General features: G+C 36.8%; 1 long non-coding RNA gene across 2 annotated transcripts in view; it reads right to left on the bottom strand.

Annotated features, from left to right (window-relative positions):
* LOC132657988 (uncharacterized) overlaps positions 1–23,565 on the bottom strand; it is a 161,931-nt gene that overhangs the window by 84,237 nt on the left and 54,129 nt on the right. Inside the window, exon 1 of one of the 2 annotated variants that reach the window (XR_009596847.1) lies at positions 7,226–17,712. The exons of the other annotated variant lie outside the window; for it this stretch is intronic. This is a non-coding gene — a long non-coding RNA (uncharacterized LOC132657988). Of the gene's footprint in view, positions 1–7,225; positions 17,713–23,565 lie in introns of those variants that run through there. 2 annotated transcript variants of the gene reach the window in all.

The raw sequence follows: 23,565 nt of genomic DNA, 5'->3' as shown, positions 1-23,565 counted from the left end.
ATATACATGTTTCAGTGGTATTCTCTCAAATTATCCCACCCTCGCCTTCTCCCACAGAGTCCAAAAGTCTGTTCTTTATATCTGTGTCTCTTTTGCTGTCTCACATATAGGGTCACTGTTACCATCTTTCTAAATTCGATATGTACACATTAATATACCGTATTGGCGCTTTTCTTTCTGACTTACCTCATTGTATAATAGGCTCCAGTTTCATCCACTTCATAAGAACTGACTCAAATGTATCTTTTTAATAACTGAGTAATATTCCATTGTGTATATGTACCACAGCTTTCTTATCCATTCATTTGCGGATGGACATCTAGGCTGTTTTCATGTCCTAACTATTGTAAGCAGTGCTGTAATGAATATTAAGGTACATGTGTCTCTTTCAATTCTGGTTTCCTCAGTGTGTATGCACAGCAGTGGGATTGCTGGGTCATATGGAAGTTCTATTTCCAGTTTTTTTAAGGAATCTCCACACTGTTCTCCATAGTGGCTGTACTAGTTTGCATTCCCACCAACAGCGTAAGAGGGTTCCCTTTTCTCTGCACCCTCCCCAGCATTTACTGTTTGTGGACTTTTTGATGGGAGCCACTCTGACTGGCAAGAGGTGGTACCTCCTAGAGGTTTTGATTTGCATTTCTCTGATAGTGAGTGATGTTGAACATCTTTTCATGTGTTTGTTAGCCATCTATATGTCTTCTTTGGATAAATACTGTTTAGTTCTTTGGCCCATTTTTTGATTGGGTCATTTTTTTTCTGCTTTTGAGCTGCATGAGCAGCTTATATATTTTGAGATTAATTCTTTGTCAGTTGCTTCATTTGCTATTATTTTCCCCATTCTCAAGGCTGCCTTGCTTATAGTTTCCTTTGTTGTGCAAAAGTTTTTTAAGTTTAATTAGGTCCTATTTGTTTATTTTTGCTTTTATTTCCATCATTCTAGGAGGTGAGTCATAGAGGACCTTGCTGTGATTTATGTCAGATGTTCTGCCTGTGTTTTCCTCTAGGAGTTTTGTGTTTTCCTCTAGGAGTTTTATAGTTTTTGGTCTTACATTTAGATCTTTATCCATTTTTTGTCTATGGTGTTAGAAAGTGTTCTGGTTTCACTCCCTTACAAGTGGTAGACCAGTTTTCCCAGCACCACTTGTTAAAGAGATTGTCTTTTCTCCATTGTATATATTTGCCTCCTATATCAAGGATAAGGTGTTCATAGGTGCATGGATTTATCTCTGGGCTTTATATTTTGTTCCACTGATCTATATTTCTGTCTTTGAGCCAGCACCATACTGTCTTGATGACTGTAGCTTTATAGTATAGTCTGAAGTCAGCCAGATTAATTCTTCCAGTTCCATTCTTCTTTCTCAAGATTGCTTTGGCTATTCACGGTTTCTTGTGTTCCCATACAAATTGTGTAATTATTTGTTCTAGTTCTGTGAAAAATACTGTTGGCAGCTTGATAGGGATTGCATTGAATCTATAGATTGTTTTGGGTAGTATACTCATTTTCACTATATTGATTCTTCTGATCCATGAACATGGTATATTTCTCCATTTATTTGTGTCATCTTTGATTTCTTTCATCAGTGTTTTATAATTATATATAAAAATATATATGTCTTTTGTTTCCTTAGGAAATCTTTGATTTCTTTCATCAGTGTTTTATAATTATATATATAAATATGTATACATATGTCTTTTGTTTCCTTAGGTAAATTTATTCCTAAGCATTTTATTCTTTTCATTTCAATGATGAATGGGATTCTTTCCTTAATTTCTCTTTCTGTTTTCTCATTGTTACTGTATAAGATTGAAAGGAATTTCTGTGCACTAATTTTATATCCTGCAACTTTACTATATTCATTGATTAGCTCTAGTAATTTTCTGGTGGTGTCTTTAGGGTTCTCTATGTAAAGGATCATGTCATCTGCAAACAGTGAGAGTTTTACTTCTTTCCAATCTGGATTCCTTTTATCTTTTTTTCTTCTCTAATTGCTATGGCTAAAACTTCCAAAACTATGTTGAATAGTAGTGGTGAGAGTGGGCACCCTTGTCTTGTTCTTGACTTTAGAGGAAATGCTTTCAATTTTTCTCCATTAAGCATAATGTTTGCTGTGGGTTTATCATGCTGCTAAGTCACTTCAGTCGTGTCTGACTCTGTGTGACCCCATAGTCGGCAGTCCACCAGGCTCCCCCATCTCTGGGATTCTCCAGGCAAGAACACTGGAGTGAGTTACCATTTCCTTCTCCAATGCATGAAAGTGAAAAGTGAAAGGGAAGTCACTCAGTCATGTCTGACTCTTTGTGACCCAATGGACTGCAGCCTACCAAGCTCCTCTGTCCGTGGGATATTCCAGGCAGGAGTACTGGAGTGAGGTGCCATCACCTGACCCACACTTACTGGGAATTCCTCGTTCATGGGGAATAATTGCAATCCTTGATCCCCATCACGAATGGGGTTCAACGGGTTACCCGCGCCTGCTGGCGTAGGGTAGGCACACGGTGAGCCAGTCAGTGTAGCGCGCATGCAGCCCCGGACATCTAAGGGCATCTTAGATTGCTCAAGGGCATCTGTTATTGCTCAATCGTGGGTGGCTGAACGCCACTTGTCCCTCTAAGAAGTTGGGGGATGCCGACCACTTGGGGGTCACATAACTAGTTAGCATGCCAGAATCTCGACTGTTATCGGAATTAACCAGAAAAATCGCTCCACCAACTAATAATGGCCATGCACCACCACCCACAGAACTGAGAAAGAGCTATCAATCTGTCAATCCTGTCCATGTCTGGGCCAGGTGAGGTTTCCCGTGTTGAGTCAAATTAAGCCGCAGGCTCCACACCTGGTGGTGCCCTTCCATCATTTCCTTCAAGTTTCAGCTTTGCAACCATACTCCCCCCGGAACCCAAAGACTTTGGTTTCCCAGAAGCTGCCTGGCGGGTCATGGGAATAACGCCACTGCATCACCAGTCGGCATCGTTTATGGTCGGCACTACGATGGTATCTGATCGTCTTCGAACCTCCGACTTTCGTTCTTGATTAATGAAAACATTCTTGGCAAATGCTTTCACTCTGGTCCGTCTTGCACTGGTCCAAGAATTTCACCTCTAGTGGTGCAATATGAATGCCCCTGGCCATCCCTCTTAATCATGGCCTCAGTTCCAAAAACCAACAAAATAGAACCACGGTCCTATTCATATATGGCTCTTATTATGTTGAGGTATGTTCCTTGTATGCCGGCTTTCTGGAGAGTTTTTATCATAAATGGGTGTTGAATTTTGTCAAAGACTCTCGCTGTTGCATCTTGAGTGGCATACAGGTTTCTCAGGAGATAAGTAAAGTGGTCTGGTATTATCATTTCTTTACAGAATTTTCCACAGCTTGTTGTGATCCACCCAGCCAAAGGCTTTAGTGTAGTCAATGAAGCAGATGTTTTTCTGGAACTCCCTTACTTTCATCATGATCCAACAAACATTGGCAATTTGATCTCTGGTTCTTCTGCCTCTTCAAAACCCAGCTTGTACACTGGAAATTCTCAGTTCACATACTGCTGAAGCCTAGTTTGCAGGATTTTGAATGTAACCTTGTGAAACCTAGCATGTGAAATGAGTGCAATTAACCTCATTAACTCTAGCACAATGCTCCACTTAGTGCTTTAGGGTCTTCACGTGTAAAAATAGAAATAATTTCACTACCTATGTTATATGGTTATTGTAAGAATTAACTAAATTATGTATAAAGTATTTTGAACAATGGTGGCACATAATTAGTGCTCAAATGCATTAGATATTTTTCTGATAACTTTCATTTTTTGAGTTACAGTAAAGTTAGCTGCAATTAAACAGATTCACAGTGTTCAGCAATTCTTATCCCCAGTTCAGTAAGCATTTTATGACCATTATTTTGAACTCTTTATCAGGTAAATTACTTATCTCCATTTCATTAAGGTTGTTTCCTGGGGCATTATCATGTTCTTCATTTGGAATATATTTCTCTTTTTTCATTTTGCTTGATTTTCTATGTTGCTTTATATACAGTAGATGAAAGAACCATCTCTCCCAATCTTGAAAAGAATGACCTCATGTGTCCTTCAGCCTTGCCACAGCTCTTGGTCAACTCTTAAAACTGTCCAACCAGCCTAATATATTTCTATCTCCTAGCAGTTAAGGACAGTTAACACTGCTGCTGCTAAGTCACTTCACTCATGTCTGACTCTGTGCGACCCCATAGATGGCAGCCCACCAGGATTCCCCATCCCTGAGATTCTCCAGGCAAGAACACTGGAGTGGGTTGCCATTTCCTTCTCCAATGCATGAAAGTGAAAAGTGAAGTCGCTCAATCGTGTCCAACCCGCAGCGACCCCATGGACTGCAGTCTTCCAGGCTCCTCCATCCATGGGATTTTCCAGGCAAGAGTATGCCAATACCAGATAGTGTTGAAAGGTGAGAGTCTCAGCAACAAGACTGAGGATAATGAGAAGCCAGACCCTCAGGAAGCAGTTTTTTAAAATATGCAAAAATTTGCAATCCTGAGGGCCCAAGAGTAAGCCTCACTGGCCCCCCAGAGCCAGGAGTTCAGGAGGCAATCACAAAAATCAGGCCTCCAGATAATTGCACAAGCTCCTTTTTGGGAGATATCAGTGAGCTAAGGTAGGCAGACAGGGAGAACCAAGATGGTGACTATAACATATGATTCTTATGACAAACTCCACAGACCACCAATTGTATGCCAGACCTGAACCCTGTTCCTAAGGTTGAAATTCCAGGGCAAGCAAAGAGCCCTCCTTTACAGAAAGCCTAGGGCTACAAAACAGCTGCTGTCTGTGCAGCTCCCCAAGGGCTGTAGCTTACAAGAACTGTCTTTCCAACTATCATAATCCCATGGAACTGTCTCTCCAACTATCATAATCCCAGAAAGCATGGCCGTCTGGCCACTAGAGCCAGGTGACAAAGGGGTGTCCTTTGGGTGTCAGCCCTCCAAAACAGGCACCAGACCATTTAAAGTTCTCCTCCAGGAGAGAACTGGCTCTCTGGAGTGTGGTATGTATTAATAGGAGAATAGCACCTTTCTTCCAAGGTCTCTAGGTAGGAACAATCAGCCCCTAGATACATGTTTAACTAGAAATCTGAGGACTTGCCTAGTGGCCCAGTGGTTAGGACTCCTTCACAGTAAAGGAGGCCTGCTCCTTGAACATATTGACCAAGCTCCTATGTCAATTGCATCCTTCTTTGCCCTAAGGATGACAGCTGCTTAAGAGCTTTTTTTCCGTTGATAGTACTCCTGGGAGACCCATGAGCATAAGCCACACCTGTCACCAGAGTCAGGTGACATAAGTGTCCCCTGGTAGTAGTAATAAAATTCAGGGACCAGACGGGGGTCTGAGTTCCTATGTGACTTAAATTAGTTATATGAAGAAATTTCAGAAAATTCAAAAATATATGCTGATTAAACTACATGCCATTGAACAACCAAAAGAATGAATTGAAAGAGAAATTTTTAAAAATACCTAGAGATAAATGAAATGAATATGTAACACATCAAAATTCATAGGATGCAGCAAAAGTAGTTCTAGCAGGGGAACTGTTAGAAATAAATACCTGTACCTCAAGAGACCAGAAAAGTCAAGCAACCTAACTTTACACTCCAAAGAGAAAAAAAGAGAGGAGAAACAAAGCCCAAAGTTATTGAAAGGAAGGTATTAACAAAGATTAGAGCAGAAATAAATGAAATAGAAACTGAAAAGACAATACAGAAAATTAATGAAACTAATAGCTAGTTCTTTGAGAAGTCTATTAACCTTTAGTTAGACTACCAAGAAAAAAGAAATAGGACTTAAAATCAAATGAAAGAAGACAGACTACAACTGATACCACAGAAATAAAAAAGGACCATAAAAAACTACATGAACAATTATACAACTACAAAACTAGGCAACCCGGAAGGAATGGATAAATTCCTAGAAAGGTACAACCTGCAAAGACTGAATCATGACTAAGTAGAAAATCTGAACATATGACTAAAAAGGAAATTGAGTCAGTAATCAAAAACCTCTCAAAGCGCTTCCCTGGTGGCTCAGTGGCAAAGAATCCACCTGCCAATGCAAGGAGACACGTGTTCAGTCTCTGATCTGGGAAGATCCCATGTGCCATGGAGCAATTAAGCCTGTGCACCACAACTAGTGAGCCTGTGCTCTACAGTCAGGGAGCTGCAGCTACTGAAGCCCACTCGCCCTACAGCCTGTGCTCCACAACAAGAAAAACCACTGCATATCAGAAGTCAGCCACCGCAACTGGAGAATAGCACCCACTCACTGCAAATAGGGAAAAGTCCATGCAGCAGTGAAAACCCAGCACAACCAAAAATGAATAAATAAATTATATACATATAAAGCCTCTCAACAAACAAAAATTCAGGAACAGACGGCTTCATTGGTGACTTTTACCAGACATTTGAAAAAGAATTAATATTAATTCTCAAACTCTTCCAAAAAAATAAATAAATAAAATAGAGGGAGGAACTTTTCCAAACACATTTAATAAGGCCAGCATTAATCTGACACCAAAACGAAAAAAAGATGCCATATAAAAGAAAATTACGGTAAAAATTGCATTTACAGATTTTCTCCGTAAGAGAGAAAAAAATGCTATTTAGGTTTTATTTTACAAAAGACTCATATATATATATATTTTTTTTTCTTATTAATTAGCAAGCTACTTGTCAAGACTTCCAAAGGGTAATGGAAGCACAGAAAGATTAAATGATGCTCCAAAGTCATAATAAAAAGCAGTGCATAGCCTAGAACCAACCATCTTAACACCCGTCTAAAGTCTCATCTTCACCAGGTTCCACAAAGCCTAAAGACTCCTTAATTCTATTCTAATGGTAAGGAAAAAATTGAAGAGTAGAGAAGTACTTTCCTAAAAATCTGATTCTGTATGTATGTGTGTGTGTGTGAGAGAGAGAGAGTAGGTGCGTAATGTGCAGTCAAATACTAGCATTTTGTGTAGATGGAGCAGATATTTGATGGAATTTCACACAAAAAGAGAAGACAACTTGCAAGTTATACATATTTGTATTCAAAAGCTTTTGAAATGCTTTTTCTGGAAAGGCCTTTACTAGAATCTATACAGTGGTAAACAATCTGCTTGCAATGCAGGAAACCCAGGTTCAATCCCCGGGTCAAGAAAATTCCCTGTAAAAGGATATGGCAACCCACCCCAGTATTCTTACCTGGAGAATTCCATGAACAGAGGAGCCTGGAGGGCTACAGTCCATGGGGTAGCAAAGAGTCAGACACCACTGAGCTACTAACACTTTGTACAATCTCATACTTGCTTTGGGCCCCAAGTCCAGTTTCTGTATCACAGAATAAACAAGAAACACATAAGAAGGCAAGATAGTGTATTGAGAACTATAGGCGATAGCTAATTCAGGACACTAAGAGGATACAATTTCTTTTACATCAGGAGAAATAACTGAACTGGGCATCTCCAGCACTTAAAAAAAAAAGAGTTGTAGCATATAGTCAATAATCAATAAATATTTTTTAAACAAAGAAAGGGCAAAGCTTTTAAGAATAGACAGGTTAAGTATGTGTTGCCAAAAACTGAAATGGAAAATAAAGAGTAGTAAATGAATCTTAATAGATTCCTTGTTCCCATATGAGATTTATATAATCCATTTCCTGGAACATTTTATTTTGTTTGGTTTCTTTCTACCTTCATAGATTAAGCAGCATTGTATTGAGATAATCAAGTGCTTTTTAAAATTCTTCATTAGTCATGGGATGTGCTACTCAATTTTATTTAAAAACAAAATTCTATGCTATCTAAACAGACCACCTTAGCATTTGTGAATTATGTGCTATTATTTCACTTATAATAATGAATAAAACTTTTTCAATGATTTAGTAGAGACAGTATTTTCCAAGGAAAAAAAGGACACTAGAGTGGACCATCATCACCATCACTCACAAATGCACATGTTAAGAGCCTATTTGCACATGACGCTTTGCCAAGTGCTTCTTCAGACACCTTAATCAGTGAATAAATCAGCAGCTAGATGACAGCAGTCTTCCCGAAAACAATCAAACTTAAAAACAATATTGAAATATACCATTATGCAAGAAAAGTTGCTTGCCTTAAAAATTCAGGACATTATGGGAAGTCAATGTAGATATTCAAGATTAAGTTCCGCATGAAAGCAAGCACTATTTTTTGAGTGTGATACTTATCGGCGAACTCTTCCTCTCCTAAAATCCTTTTGCATTTACTAGAAACAAATTTGAGCAGAAAAGTAACCTTTTTCATAAAAAATACTCTGTTCACTGAACTCTTATTTATACAAAGCTTTGAATTTGGCAACAGTTCAAGGCAAATCTTTCAAGTAGCATGTCCTTTTGTAAAGCACGAGGACTTACTTCTAATTTTTCCTCAAACAAGTCCCTTCCTTTGCTATCTCAGTTTTCTATTTTGGTATGTCAAATAGCAAATCTCAAAAATAGAAAGGAAATAGCATGGCTTTTTCATGCCACTAAATACCAGCCCCAGTTCTATTTTCCCTAATCTTAAGGGGGAAAACAGCATCTGGATAGACAGTATTTCTCCCCTTCTTAGAGTATAATATTTTTGTCTGGTCAGCCATAAATCACTTCCAGACTTAAACAGACCCTTTAAATATTTTCTTATCCTGGTTCTATTATTATTCATATTTTGTAGCTTCATTATTTTTTTCCTGAGAATTGCACAAAACTAAAGATTATACAATTGAAAAACAAGCCTTATCAATTGTCTTTATGATTGATAAAAATTTTCACTTCACATATATCAGTTGTTCAAAATTATGACACAGATTTTCTACATAGGTGTCCAACTGACATGATTTGTCACCAAGGTAATCAAATGTTATAATCTTCTACATCAAGGAGACTTTCTTTTCTTTGTGATATTCCAGTTATTCACTGACTATTAAAGTTTGAAAGCTGACATTCCTGCATCTCTAATTTTCATAAGGCAAACAGGGTGTCCCTCATTCCATCCTTATTTACACAAAGATTAAAAGAAATGTCCTTCCTTATTATAAGCATGGTGAGTGTGACAGACACTGTTTGTTTCTTATCAGCAAAATCTGTTTCTCCTCTTTCTTCCTTACCAAGAGATCACTCCTTAGCCTTTCTCCAGCTGGAGTTCGGTACAGACAGATGGAACAGGAAGTGGAATGATCTTTCTGACAATAAAAGAGAGGTGTGAGAAGACCTTCATCACTGTTTGCTGTGAGTGTTCATTCAGCAAAGAGAAACATAATGGTTGGAGTTGCTGCACCATCTTCTGACCACTTGGGATGTGAAGACAGCTAAAATTTGCAATATACATATAAAGCACACACAAAACACAACCTAAAATACACTTTCATAAGCTAATGAGTTTTCAAATAAAATATTAAGATAATTAAGGCAAATGCTAAATTTTGTGATTTTTCCCCTAGAATTAGTTACATGTAAACTCTGCGTAAAGTATTATTTCCACAAATCCAGTTAAGAGAACTGTTTGAATTAAATTATAACATAGTGCTAAGACTCCATCTTCCTTTGTATTATATAGATTTAAATGTAAATCTTGCTTTCCACAACTAAAATAATGTTACTCTATAAATTTTTTGAGTTTTTCCTTTTGTACTCTATTATAAACATATCTATATACCTAGAATAAAACTATCTCAAAAGACTGTGCACTGCTAGAATTCTTTTAACAATAACTATATACATTTTGTGATAAGAAATGAATTAAGGTTTGTCTACAACTGTTTCATTAACTACACTCACTTTGTATCACAGTGTTAATTTCATATCAGTTTCTAAAATACTCCCTTGCTTACTATGTATTTCTGACTACATTCTAATAAACAATTAGACAATTTCAGGTGCAGATAACTTATTCTCTGCTACCACCATGCATGCCTTCTGAAAGCTCAGAATCTAAAACAAATCTAAAAAATATTGAAACATTTTAAGATATAATTTAAATTAACTAGCCAAAATGAATGGATTGAATACCTGCCAAAAATCTTTAAATAGCAAATTTGTGGTTTTACAATTATTTATATTAAACAGTTATTTCCTACTGTTTTTCATTAGTTCAGTTCACTTCAGTCGCTCAGTCATGTCTAACTCTTTGTGACCCCATGAACTGCAGCATGCCAGGCCTCCCTGTCCATCACCAACTTCTGGAGTTTACCCAAACTCATGTCCATGGAGTTAGTGATGCCATCCAGTCATCTCATCCTCTGTCATCCCCTTCTCCTCCTGCCCCCAATCTTTCCCAGAATCAGGGTCTTTTCAAATGAGTCAGCTCTTCACATCAGGTGGCCAAAGTATTGGAATTTCAGCTTCAGCATCAGTCCTTCCAGTGAACACCCAGGACTGATCTCCTTTAGGATGAACTGGTTGGATCTCCTTGCAGTCCAAGGGACTCTCAAGAGTCTTCTCCAACACCACAGTTCAAAAGCATCAATTCTTTGGCATTCAGCCTTCTTCACAGTCCAACTCTCACATCCATACATGACCACTGGAAAAACCATAGCCTTGACTAGATGGACCTTAGTCGGCAAAGCAATGTCTCTGCTTTTGAACATGCTATCTAGGTTGGTCATAACTTTCCTTCCAAGGAGTAAGTGTCTTTTAATTTCATGGCTGCAATCACCATCTGCAGTGATTTTGGAGCCCAGAAAAAAATAAAGTCAGCCACTGTTTCCACTGTTTCCCCATCTATCTCCCATGAAGTGATGGGACTAGATGACTAGATGCCATGATCTTAGTTTTCTGAATGTTGAGCTTTAAGCCAACTTTTTCACTCTCCTCTTACACTTATTAGTTAAGAATATTGAAAAGGAGAAACTCACCCACCAAATTTATTATTACTATTGTAGGAATAGTTACAGTGTAAACATTTAACATGCTCCTCTCTGTTCATTTTCAAATTACGGCAAAGTTGCTATCAGACTAAGATTAGCTTGTTTAAATATACTAAGCTATATAACATGAGTTTTAAAAGGAGTTTTAAAATAAAAGTTTTTTTATTCCACTGTGTTGAGAGGTCAGTCTGATCTCTGATCTCACCTAGACATTTGGATAGATGATTATAGCTGTTCAGTCAATGCATGAGTTGCATCACTGCCAAGACTTCCTCCCTCCAGTCATGGATTAGTGACCTTTGGGCAGTTGCCTACGCAAGAATGAAAAGATGCATGTGTCTCTGTCTGAAATCCTCTCTAGTCATTCTAATTGACTGCAGTAATATCAACTGGTGACAGGAGAGGAAGCTGACAGCTGTGGGTCCTGTTGTTGCAGCCAAAAAGCCACTCTTGTGGAGATCTTATATGAGTATATTGAGTCCTTTTACTAGCTCAGCTGGTGAAGTTATTTTAGCTCACTTGGCATGAGCACTGGCCTGAGAATAGTAAATCAGCTCTTAAAAGTATCTCCTTGTCATCTGAATTGTAAATGTTTAGTGAGCTAATACTAATCCTTTTTTTATAAATAGAACTGACCCTTTAGCGCTATCGTGTCATCAAGAAACTTTTTTTCGCATTTTACTAACTTTTCCTTTCCTTTGCTTAACCCCATCTACCCTTCTACACATGGTAAGCAGAAATCTCAGAATAGGTATCATAAAAGAGGACCACAGGTGAACAATCCAATACATTAGTGAGCTGGGCTTCCAAAAGCAAAATACAGGCAGAAGTTAAACTTTAAATTGCTTGTAGACAGGAGTAGAGAAAAGAATATCCACTGTCAGAAATCCTAGAGCAAATGAAACGTTCTGTTACGTAACCCACAAAGTGCTACTTTTTAAAAGTAACATATCCTGTCAAACTTTGCCTCAAATTATTTGAAGCTGTTCATGAAGCTCCAGCTCCGATGGCTTAAGGAAATAATAGAAGTTCATCACTTTCAATATACTATAATTCATCACTAGGACTAAACTGTTCCACTAAACTACAGTGATCTTGTCTTGATTTAGGCTTGACTAAATCTATGATTTTTCTCTTTTTTTTTTCTTTTTTAAATTATGAAAGTATGATAACACATTTACAGGACATTTGGAAAATATAGAACAAAGTGACATGGTTTCACTCTATGTATAACATTACGATTATTTTTTAAGTAGATAAATTAAGATTTTTAGTCAGAGTTTCAATATCAAACTCTGAAAACGTAACAGAATAAACAGAAAAGTACAATGATATAGCAGACCTGAAAAGCACTATGAATCAATTCAACATAATTAAGATTTGTACAATTTTTGACAGGATCTATGATTATGGATTTCCTTTATCTCATAATATATAAAATATTCCTCCATACCCAGTCACAAACATCGACAAAAAAATCTGAGGACTCTTAAATTCTGCTTTTAACACAGATAAATAATTTCTAGAGGCACAAAACAAATTTTCCAGCAAAGAAAGGATACAATTAACAGAGAAGCTAATTGAGTATTTTCTTACCGGAAATATTTGACAGAATGGATTGTGTTTTATTGCTTTTTACAAACTCGGTGCTTTGAACATAGGACAGCAGAAATAGTAGATGTTTAATAATTCATTGCTAGATTTAAAAAAAATGAATAAATGACATTTATAAGCTGCAACACATTCTTTCCATTTCGGAACTAAATTGGAAAGTAAAATTGGCAAAATCAAATTAAGATGGTACAGTGAAAGCTACAAAACATAATTTATCTGTCTTCCCTAGAATGCCCCTATAAGTGAATTTAATTGCTATTTTATCTAATTAGAAAACCTCTAAATATTCCAGATTATTAAGTCTCCCTCATTCATCACATTTTAATATTATCAAAGTGTTATAAATTATATGGTTTAAGCATTTTACCAACATGGTTCTGATTAGGATAAGTAATATTTTCTCATTAAAACCTTCTTTGTAATTTTTCCTCAGAACTAGGAATCCCATTTTTCAGATGGAGACCTTGTTATCTGGCTTAATTTAAAATTAATATTTGTATAATACTTTCTCATAGGAAAAGCAGATCAAGTCATTTTCTACACTGATACAGGCTTACAAAAGGATAAATCTAATCCCTTAAAGTATATGATCATATACAGTATCACCCTAAAGAACAAACTGATCTGTAAATCAATTTTTAACTTTATGTTCCCAAAACCAGTACCACAAAGGTCTCCAGTATTGCTCTCTTTTAAATAAGCTCCTTTAAAATATTTTAAATATCACTCACTTTAAAATGCTCATTCAATTTTCCAAGCTTGAGTGCCCTCAGGAACCTTCCCCTGATGACGCTGAAGATCATGAATGGTATGACTAGGGTAAAAACAAGAAACAATGGCTGCAAAACAAAGAGGGATGCTTGGTCTACTCTTAGAAGCACAAATTCCCTCACATACCCAACATTCCATCTTTATGTCTGAGGCCATTCATGATGGAAAGAACAAGAAATGTCTATTGATCATAATGACTCATGTTTAAAAACTATTTGGTGGGGGCTCCAGATCTGCTAAATTGCTTAATTACTCAAATTTAACTCTCCTGAGTCATTTCATATTATATTGGCATATAATGACAGTAAAATAGAAATTAAAATGCAAAAAGCATCTAGGCAGTAAAATAATAAAACTCAAAGGAATAATATGCATATGCACAACTCATGCACTTTTAGAGTCCTGACTACGGCTGCATTTCATCTATTCCATTATTTGCTTATTGTTATAATAGCAAGAGAAGTTCAAAATTAAAAGTTAATGTGAGAATTGTATTAGTTCTACAGTTTCTGCCAATTAGGTATTCATTTTCTAATACCACAATTATTTGCAGTTAATCCAAACAGATGCATTATTTTTCTTAAAGGTGACACAGTGTGTATTTGTTTATAATTTCAATTTTCTCATCAGAAAGACCCAGCTTGAATCTAGGGTTCTCTTAGTTACTTTGTTCAATTGCTAAATCCTCTAAATCTGTTACCCACCTAGAGATACAGATAATATCTTTAACAGAGCCTCTGTGTAACACCTTTAACTCAACATTTGTATAAAATTTTATGTTAGTTATAGATGCATTAAATTAACAACAACAATAATGGTAGTTGTGTTAACTTAATGAAAAGATTTGTTTGGGATTTGATAAAGAAAAATCAATGCTAGGGCTTCCTTGACGGTTCAGTGGTTGAGTCCACTTTGCAATGCAAGGGACACCAGTTCAATCCCAGGTTCTGGAAAATCCCATATGCCACTGAGTAACTAAGCCTGTGAGCTGCAACTACTGAGCCCACATGGTATAACTACTGAAGCCCGTATACCTAGAACTCACGCTCCACAACAAGAGAAGCCACCACAATGAGAAGCCCGTGCATCACCACAAAGACTGATTCCTGCTTGCCGCAACTGGAGAAAGCACAACAGCAGCAACAAAGACCCAGTACAGTCAAAAATAAAGAAAAGAAAGAAAGTCAATGCTAATGTTGAGGTCTATAGACTATTTCATCAATCTTTCATTTTATCATTTAGGAAAATTATAATCAAAAATGTCATTTAAAATTATATTGTCAAATTTGCAAAACCTAAGAAACTCTTCCTTCCACCAACCCACAATAACATACAGAGCTCTGGAGTACAAGCTGTTTGCAACTATAAATTTTTCAACATGGATCACCAAGGAGGTGTGTCACACCATTCTTTTGGAAAAGTTTTTGTCACTACTTGCCTTTTTCTGCTGGAGGTGGGAAGTATGGGTTTCATGGTTAACCAAGAATAAACTATGGTGGTCACTTTAAAAATTTTTACTATGAATTTACTAATAGAAGGGTTTGAAAAAGTCTTGCAATAAAACATATTTGATCTCTGAGTGATACATCACAGAAATGCTGCTTTATAGACAAGGAAGAAGCAAAAACACAAGATTAAGAAAAACATTGGAAACAAAGGCTCTTATGGAATTAACTGATATCTGAAGAAATGATGTGTTTTAAGAAAAATATGTGAGCCCACTTGATCAAGTTCCAACTTTCATAGATATATTAGAATGATTATTTTCACTCAAATGGATAAAAATCAGAGTAATCATATTAATGACCATATTGAATGGATCTTAATGACATAATGAAGCACAACTTCAAATTATGAAGACCCAAAATCATAAAAATCTAAATAAGGAATTTTGAATACATTATCCCATACATCATAAATCCAGTTTCAAAAAGCTCTGCAAATTGGCAGCTGCAATCAAAGTATTATTTATTGCAGTCCTTATATTTGATATTACATATAGTGATTTCATCTGTCAAATTAGATGAGAAAATATTATAAAGTGAGATTATGGTTATCTCTGAAAATGAAAAACAATTAATTAGAAAGACAGAAAATCAGGAAGGGAAGAATCCCAACCTGAGAAGATAAGAAAGAATAGTAAGATGACTAAGAAGCAGGTAAGCTTTCCACAATGTTATAGTGCTAAAACTTTAGGGATTCAACAAAGTAGTTCATCCCCCACAGCATAAGCAGCAGGCTCATCAGTGTGGAAATGCAGGTTTTCCCCCAGTCAGAGTCCCAAGGAGACAAGATGGGCCCATTTGGAGACTCTACACAAAGTGTATTTGCTACAGTAGAGAAGCTTAGGTTCAAGGGCTCTCAGAACTTTCTGTCACAAGCAGCATACAAGCCAGTCTTCTACCCTAGGGAGTAAGGAGTTGACAGTCACACGTGGTTTTCTTGACTTACTGTGGCTTTCTTGATGTGACTAGCTACTGAAACTGCATGCTATCAAGATATATTTGAATGCTGCTATTTGATATATTCACAAAGATATTAAAGGCCATTCCTAAATGAAATCAACACTGAATATACATTGGAAGGACTGATGCTGAAGCTCCACTATTTTGGCCACCTGATGTGAAGAACTGACTCATCGGAAAAGACCCTGATGTTGGGAAAGATTGAAGGCAGGAGGAAAAGAGGGCAACAGAGGATGAAATGGTTGGATAGCATCACTGACTCAATGGACATGAGTTTGAGCGAACTCTGGAAGATACTGAAGGACAGGGAAGCCTGGCATGCTACAGTCCATGGGGTTGCAAAGAGTTGGACACGACTGAGTGATTGAACAACAATAAGGCCACTCAGGTATCATAGCACACCATTCTCGACAAAAGCAAACAACGTCTGAATCAAACTTAATACAAAGAAATCTGTCTCTACAACATATCTGTAACAAAAACAAACAAACAAACAAACAAACTAGTTAGTGTGAAATAATCATATGAGATTAAAGGTTAGCTAAATATTTTTAACTTTGTTTCACCTGTTAAAGTAGCATACTCTTTATTTGTCAATTTTTGGATTTTAGGGAAATGATCCTCCTGTTTAGATATAACCTGATTTGTGGACTAAACAATAAAATATAAATATTTTTCATCATAATACTTTAATATTTACATAACTTAATGCATCACTATAAGAATTCAGTAAAAGGAAGCTCTCTCTGGACCTCAACTCAGATAACATTAGCTAAAAGATGGGGTTGCATGCATGTGTTCTGTTGTATCCAACTCTTTGCAACCCTCCATGGAATATAGCCCACTGGGCTCCTCTGTCCATGAGACTTTCCAGATAAGAATACTGGAGTGAGTTGTCATTTACTTCTCCAGGGGATCTTCCCAATCCATGGATTGAACCGGTGTCTCCTGCAACACCTGCACTGGCAGGCAGATTCTTTACCACTGTGCCATCTGGGAAGCTGAAAGTTGGTTTATGGCCCAATTATCTCCCAGATGGGGTGTGTGTGTGTGTGTGTGTGTGTGTGTGTGTGTGTGTGTGTGTGTGTGCGTGTGTGGACTCAGTCAAGTCCAACTCTTTAAGACCCCATGGACTAAAGTCCACAAGGCTCCTCTGACCACAGGATTTCCCAGGCAAGAATACTGGAGTGGGTTGCCATTTCCTACGCCAAGTTACAAAAATCAAAGCATTTTAAATGTCATACTATAAAAAGGTCTGATAATATAAAAATATTAACAGTGATACCAAAAATAAAAGTAAACAATCTTTGTGAATATTTATATACAGAAAAGACAAACAGCATTTGAGAGTTTTTATTCCATTATGTCATGAATGTCCCTTTAATATTCATAGTCTGGCATGGAACAGATACATCTGCATGTTACTTGCAATAAAATGCAAATATTTTATGTGTATGCCCAAAGTGCTGAGACCACAGTGGAGATCACTAACACAACAACCGGTGGTTGTTGTTATACGGACAGCCTTGAAACCATCCCTGGGAATGGTGATATATCGGCACCATGTAGAAGGAAGTAGGCAGAGTAAGCAAAGAAAAGGACAGTTCTAATGGAAAGTGCTCTGAGAAACAATGTTGCACTAGCCAAAATGTACCATGGAAGAGTGGGAAAGTTGCAAACTTGGCTGGATTACTAAATCAGATGCATGTCTAAAAAGGCCCAGAAGGTCCTTATGTTCTGGCTTAAAGACTTTTTGCACCAAGTCATGTGAACCAGAGAAAATAATACTAAGTTGAGGAATGATGTCCCATAATACATTTTTTGAAATAAGAATTTTATTCAGTGGGGAAAAAAGATTTAAGGAACACCTTAAATCAGTCAATTTAGAAGAGAAATGTGTAAATTACTCAAATGATAAAAGATATGATGGCTAAAATTAGGAGCTAGCAGTCAGATGGAAAATCGTAGTGGACCCTTGAAAACAGGGCTTCATGAAATTCTCAGTGGTCAGTTAATTTTGTTTGGTGAAAAATAAACAGAATTTCAGAAGGATTAATGTTAACATATCATGGTCAAAAATATGATCAATAAGATGTGCAATTTGGGGGGAGAATAGGGTTAAAATCATTATGGTACATTGAATTAATACTCCTGGTTGGTCATTCTTTCTTTCTGTAATAGGGTCATGGATTTCCACTCATTGTTATATCACCTGACCTGGAATAGGAATATAAGACCAATTTCTTTGACTTTGAGCTTAGTCACATGGTAAGTGTTGGTCAAAAAAATGTGAGTGGACATGATTTTATCATGATCCCATCCAAGCAAGTTTGAGATGTCACTGTGAAATATGGCTTGAGGTCCTGCATTCCTGCCATCTGCAATGACAACACCCAGAGAGTGGTCCAAGAGACTCCAGTCAAGCTCAGCACAGACACAATTAATGTTTGCCTTTCATGTAATGGAAACAAGAAATGTTAGGTTTCACAATTCAATGTGAAAATGGGGTAGTTTGTTACCACAAAATCAAACCAATAAACAAACATGTTTGGTTCAGTTTAACATGTCAGGTTTGAGTTATTTACTGAGAAATTCAAAGAAAATATCTAATAGGAAGTCACTTGGGTACAGAAAGTACAGAAATACCAAGAGGTAAAGGCTGAAAATAAAGAAAAACATACCTCTCAAACTGTTCTGTCAACAGCAAAGTGAAAATGAAAGTGTTAGTAACCCAGTTGAATCCAACTCTCTGGAACCCCATGGATGGTAGCCCTCCAGGCTCCTCTGTCAACAGTAATGAGAATGATTAAATAGTTGCCTTTTTCTTGACAATAAGAAGATAACAAGTCATCTGCAACACCTCTCTCTAAAGAAGAGAACGTTAGGAAAGGGTCTAAATTTCAGTAAAAAAAAGTAAAAAAAATTTGGCTCCAAGAAAAGCAAATGGCAAAAAAGCATATAATTGAGATGATGAGTAGACAAGTGCTCAGTGAATAAATATTATACAATGACTTTTGGAAACCCATTTTACTTAAAACTTACAATTTCCCTAGAAATTAGCATCTGGAGAGTTTACTTTTCACTTTGAAGAGTAATATAACAGTGCCATCAGCAAAGTAGTTGACTCAGTTCAATTAACTAATACAGTGTAAAGATGCTTGGTTCTAAGACATTCTTTGATTTGACTTCAATCTACTGCAGTCTTAAGCATGAGGTGGACAATAGCAGCCCTCTGAAAATTTTGTGTGAATTCACAACAGTAAAGTGTCCCAGTGTCTTATGATTAAGCAAATTAAGCCCTTATTTTATCAGTAATGTGGATTAATTTTATCTTTTACCACTCTTCTGACCTTCTAGAATTAACTTAACTGTAAGAAAATGAACTATTTATGGAATGATAACCTTGCAAGAAGTACAGTTCATCTCAGTTCCTGGGTTAATTATGCAAATTATATCCTTCTATTGTAAATATCCAAGTTAACAGGCAATTTCTAGAGGGTACATGGCCTCTTTTTATAAAAGTCACAAGTATGTCTGAACACATGTTATTTACACCCAAACAATTAAGGAATCAAAAAAAAAGGCTTTAAGAGTATGTTATTCATTAATACATACAGGAAAGAACAATGTCTTCTTTATTTCTGTATCTTCAATGTCTAGCCAGTACATGGCACATAATAATAAGCATTAAAAAAAAAAAAAAAAGATCAAAGAATGCCTTTTTCAGTCAAGGCAATTCAATAATGTATTGTTTAGTCCCTAAGTCATTTCTGACTCTTTTGTGACCCCATGAACATGGAGTCTGCCAGGCTCCTCTGTCCATGGCATTTCTTGGACAAGATTACTGGAGTGGGTTGCCATTTCCTTCTCCAGGGAATCAATACAACCCAGGGATCAAACCCAGATCTCCTGCATTAGTGGGTGGATTCTTTACCACTGAGACATCAGGGAAATAATGTATAAAAGGAGGTATACATGACATATGTGCTGTGCTGTGCTTAGTCACTGAGTCATGTCTGACTTTTTCGAACCCCTTGGACTGTAGCCCACCAGGCTCCTATGTCCATGAGGATTCTCCAGGCAAGAATACTGAAGTGGGTTGCCATGCCCTCCTCCAGGGTATCTTCCCAAATCAGGGATCCAATGGAGGTCTCCTGCACTGCAGGTGGATTCTTTACCAGTTGAGCTACCTGGGAAACCCATAAATGCCATATAAGAAGTGCTTAAAGATACATGACAAAGATTAGGCACTATTAACAAGCTGATTAATAAAATTAAGTCTGATATGTAGACATATAATTTGAGATATAGACAATTTTTGAGTCTCACATCAGGTACCCAACCAGTGATTTTTGCAAGGGTGTTTTCAGGCTTCACAAGCTGTGCAGAAAACCAAGTTATTCTTGAAAGATGAGGCAGGATAGTTCTTACATAATATGAGCTGGAGGTCAGGTCTCAGAAATCCCAGATAGAAACTAAATCACCTAGAAAAGGTTATCACTGTTTGACATGGGTCTGATTTTGATATTTGATTTAAGTATATGCTAATTCCATTATGTGTCAATTGCATGTGCCAGCGTGCTCAGTCTTTTTCGAATCTTTGTGACGCTATAGACTGTAGCCTGCCAGATTTTTCTGTCCATGGGAATTCTCCAGGCAAAACCAGTGGACTGGGTTGCCATTTCCTTCTCCAGGGGATCTTCCTGACCCAGGTATAGAACCTTGTCTCCTGAGTCTTCTGTATTGCAGGTGGAGTCTTTACCTTGATGGCTTGGGCCATCTGGGAAGCCCCGTTTTTTAGTACACAGGTAAGAAATAATTAGATAAGAAGGATCAAAAGAATAGGATCTTGCATTTGTGGTAGTGGTTTTTCTCTATAAACTGTCAAATATGTCTGTCTCCCAGAACAAGGTATGTTTCAGTATATGTCAGTGATAACGGAAGAGGAACACATTTTCTGGAGAGATTTCGATAGTCTTCTACTTGGATCTTAGGGGGGAAATATCTCTGCAGTTTATTTTCTCTTGTGATTATCTCTAATTCCTTGTAAGAATATGAATATTTGTGGATAGATGTTTTATCTACTAAATAGGCCAATTTTTTTTTTTTAGTTTTTTATTTTTTAAATTTTAAAATCTTTAATTCTTACATGCGTTCCCAAACATGAACCCCCTCCCACCTCCCTCCCCACAACATCTCTCTGGGTCATCCCCATGCACCAGCCCCAAGCATGCTGCACCCTGCGTCAGACATAGACTGGCGATTCAATTCTTACATGATAGTATACATGTTAGAATGCCATTCTCCCAAATCATCCCACCCTCTCCCTCTCCCTCTGAGTCCAAAAGTCCGTTATACACATCTGTGTCTTTTTTCCTGTCTTCCATACAGGGTCGTCATTGCCATCTTCCTAAATTCCATATATATGTGTTAGTATACTGTATTGGTGTTTTTCTTTCTGGCTTACTTCACTCTGTATAATCGGCTCCAGTTTCATCCATCTCATCAGAACTGATTCAAATGAATTCTTTTTAACGGCTGAGTAATACTCCATTGTGTATATGTACCACAGCTTTCTTATCCATTCATCTGCTGATGGACATCTAGGTTGTTTCCATGTCCTGGCTATTATAAACAGTGCTGTGATGAACATTGGGGTACATGTGTCTCTTTCAATTCTGGTTTCCTCGGTGTGTATGCCCAGAAGTGGGATTGCTGGGTCATAAGGTAGTTCTATTTGCAATTTTTAAGGAATCTCCACACTGTTCTCCACTGTACATAGTGGCTGTACTAGTTTGCATTCCCACCAACAGTGTAGGAGGGTTCCCTTTTCTCCACACCCTCTCCAGCATTTATTGCTTGCAGATTTTTGGATCGCAGCCATTCTGACTGGTGTGAAGTGGTACCTCATTGTGGTTTTGATTTGCATTTCTCTAATAATGAGTGATGTTGAGCATCTTTTCATGTGTTTGTTAGCCATCCGTATGTCTTCTTTGGAGAAATGTCTATTTAGTTCTTTGGCCCGTTTTTTGATTGGGCCGTTTATTTTTCTGGAATTGAGCTGCAGGAGTTGTTTGTATATTTTTGAGATTAGTTGTTTGTCAGTTGCTTCATTTGCTATTATTTTCTCCCACTCAGAAGGCTGTCTTTTCACCTTGCTTATATTTTCCTTTGTTGTGCAGAAGCTTTTAATTTTAATTAGATCCCATTTGTTTATTTTTGCTTTTATTTCCAGAATTCTGGGAGGTGGATCATAGAGGATCCTGCTGTGATTTATGTCTGAGAGTGTTTTGCCTATGTTCTCCTCTAGGAGTTTTATAGTTTCTGATCTTACATTTAGATCTTTAATCCATTTTGAGTTTATTTTTGTGTACGGTGTTAGAAAGTGATCTAGTTTCATTCTTTTGCAAGTGGTTGACCAGTTTTCCCAGCACCACTTGTTAAAGAGATTGTCTTTACTCCATTGTATATTCTTGCCTCCTTTGTCAAAGATAAGGTGTCCATATGTGTGTGGATTTATCTCTGGGCTTTCTATTTTGTTCCATTGATCTATATGTCTGTCTTTGTGCCAGTACCATACTGTCTTGATGACTGTGGCTTTGTAGTAGAGCCTGAAGTCAGGCAAGTTGATTCCTCCAGTTCCATTCTTCTTTCTCAAGACTGCTTTGGCTATTCGAGGTTTTTTGTATTTCCATACAAATCTTGAAATTATTTGTTCTAGTTCTGTGAAAAATGTGGCTGGTAGCTTGATAGGGATTGCATTGAATCTATAAATTGCTTTGGGTAGTATACTCATTTTCACTATATTGATTCTTCTGATCTATGAACATGGTATATTTCTCCATCTATTAGTGTCCTCTTTGATTTCTTTCATCAGTGTTTTATAGTTTTCTATATATAGGTCTTTAGTTTCTTTAGGTAGATATATTCCTAAGTATTTTATTCTTTTCGTTGCAATGGTGAATGGAATTGTTTCCTTAATTTCTTTTTCTACTTTCTCATTATTCGTGTATAGGAATGCAAGGGATTTCTGTGTGTTGATTTTATATCCTGCAACTTTACTATATTCATTGATTAGCTCTAGTAATTTTCTGGTGGAGTCTTTAGGGTTTTCCATGTAGAGAATCATGTCATCTGCAAACAGCGAGAGTTTTACTTCTTCTTTTCCAATTTGGATTCCTTTTATTTCTTTTTCTGTTCTGATTGCTGTGGCCAAAACTTCCAGAACTATGTTGAATAGTAGCGGTGAAAGTGTAGGCCAATTTTTAAAATGAATTTTAGTCTTTAAATACAATTAAACACTAAGCTTTAGACCTAATTGGCTGTTTTATGGAAATGGATATTAAAATAAATAAAAATTTACAATCTGCATACATGTAAATGTAGTCCCGTTTTACCACCAAAGGTTCCGTATTTTGTCTTTACTTGAAGATGATAAATATTAATAACACAATTTTCAGAGATTAAACAAAGAATGTAGTAGAAAAGAAAAATACTCAGTTTAGGGAAAGGATAGACTTCAGAATCTACAGATTTTTATATGGCCTGGGATGCTAAAAACTATGACTATGGATAAAAGAGGAAGAAAGTTTAGTTAATATACTGTGAATTATGTCATATGTGCTATTTTATTTAAAGACCATAACAATTATTTTAAAAAGAAACTATTATTTTTGAATTTCAGATAGTTTAACTGACATTCAGAACACTCATGGAAATTGTACAAAATCATAGAGCTACCAAACAAGAGTCTTGATATAAACCTACCTCTGTCTTATTTTATTCATGTAGTAAGTAGTTTTTCATACTCTT

Source organism: Ovis aries, chromosome 17, assembly GCF_016772045.2.
Source record: "Ovis aries strain OAR_USU_Benz2616 breed Rambouillet chromosome 17, ARS-UI_Ramb_v3.0, whole genome shotgun sequence".
Taxonomy (NCBI): Eukaryota; Metazoa; Chordata; class Mammalia; order Artiodactyla; family Bovidae; genus Ovis; species Ovis aries.
The sequence above is the reverse complement of the archived record's forward strand: the minus strand, read 5'-3'. Positions and strand labels throughout refer to the sequence as shown.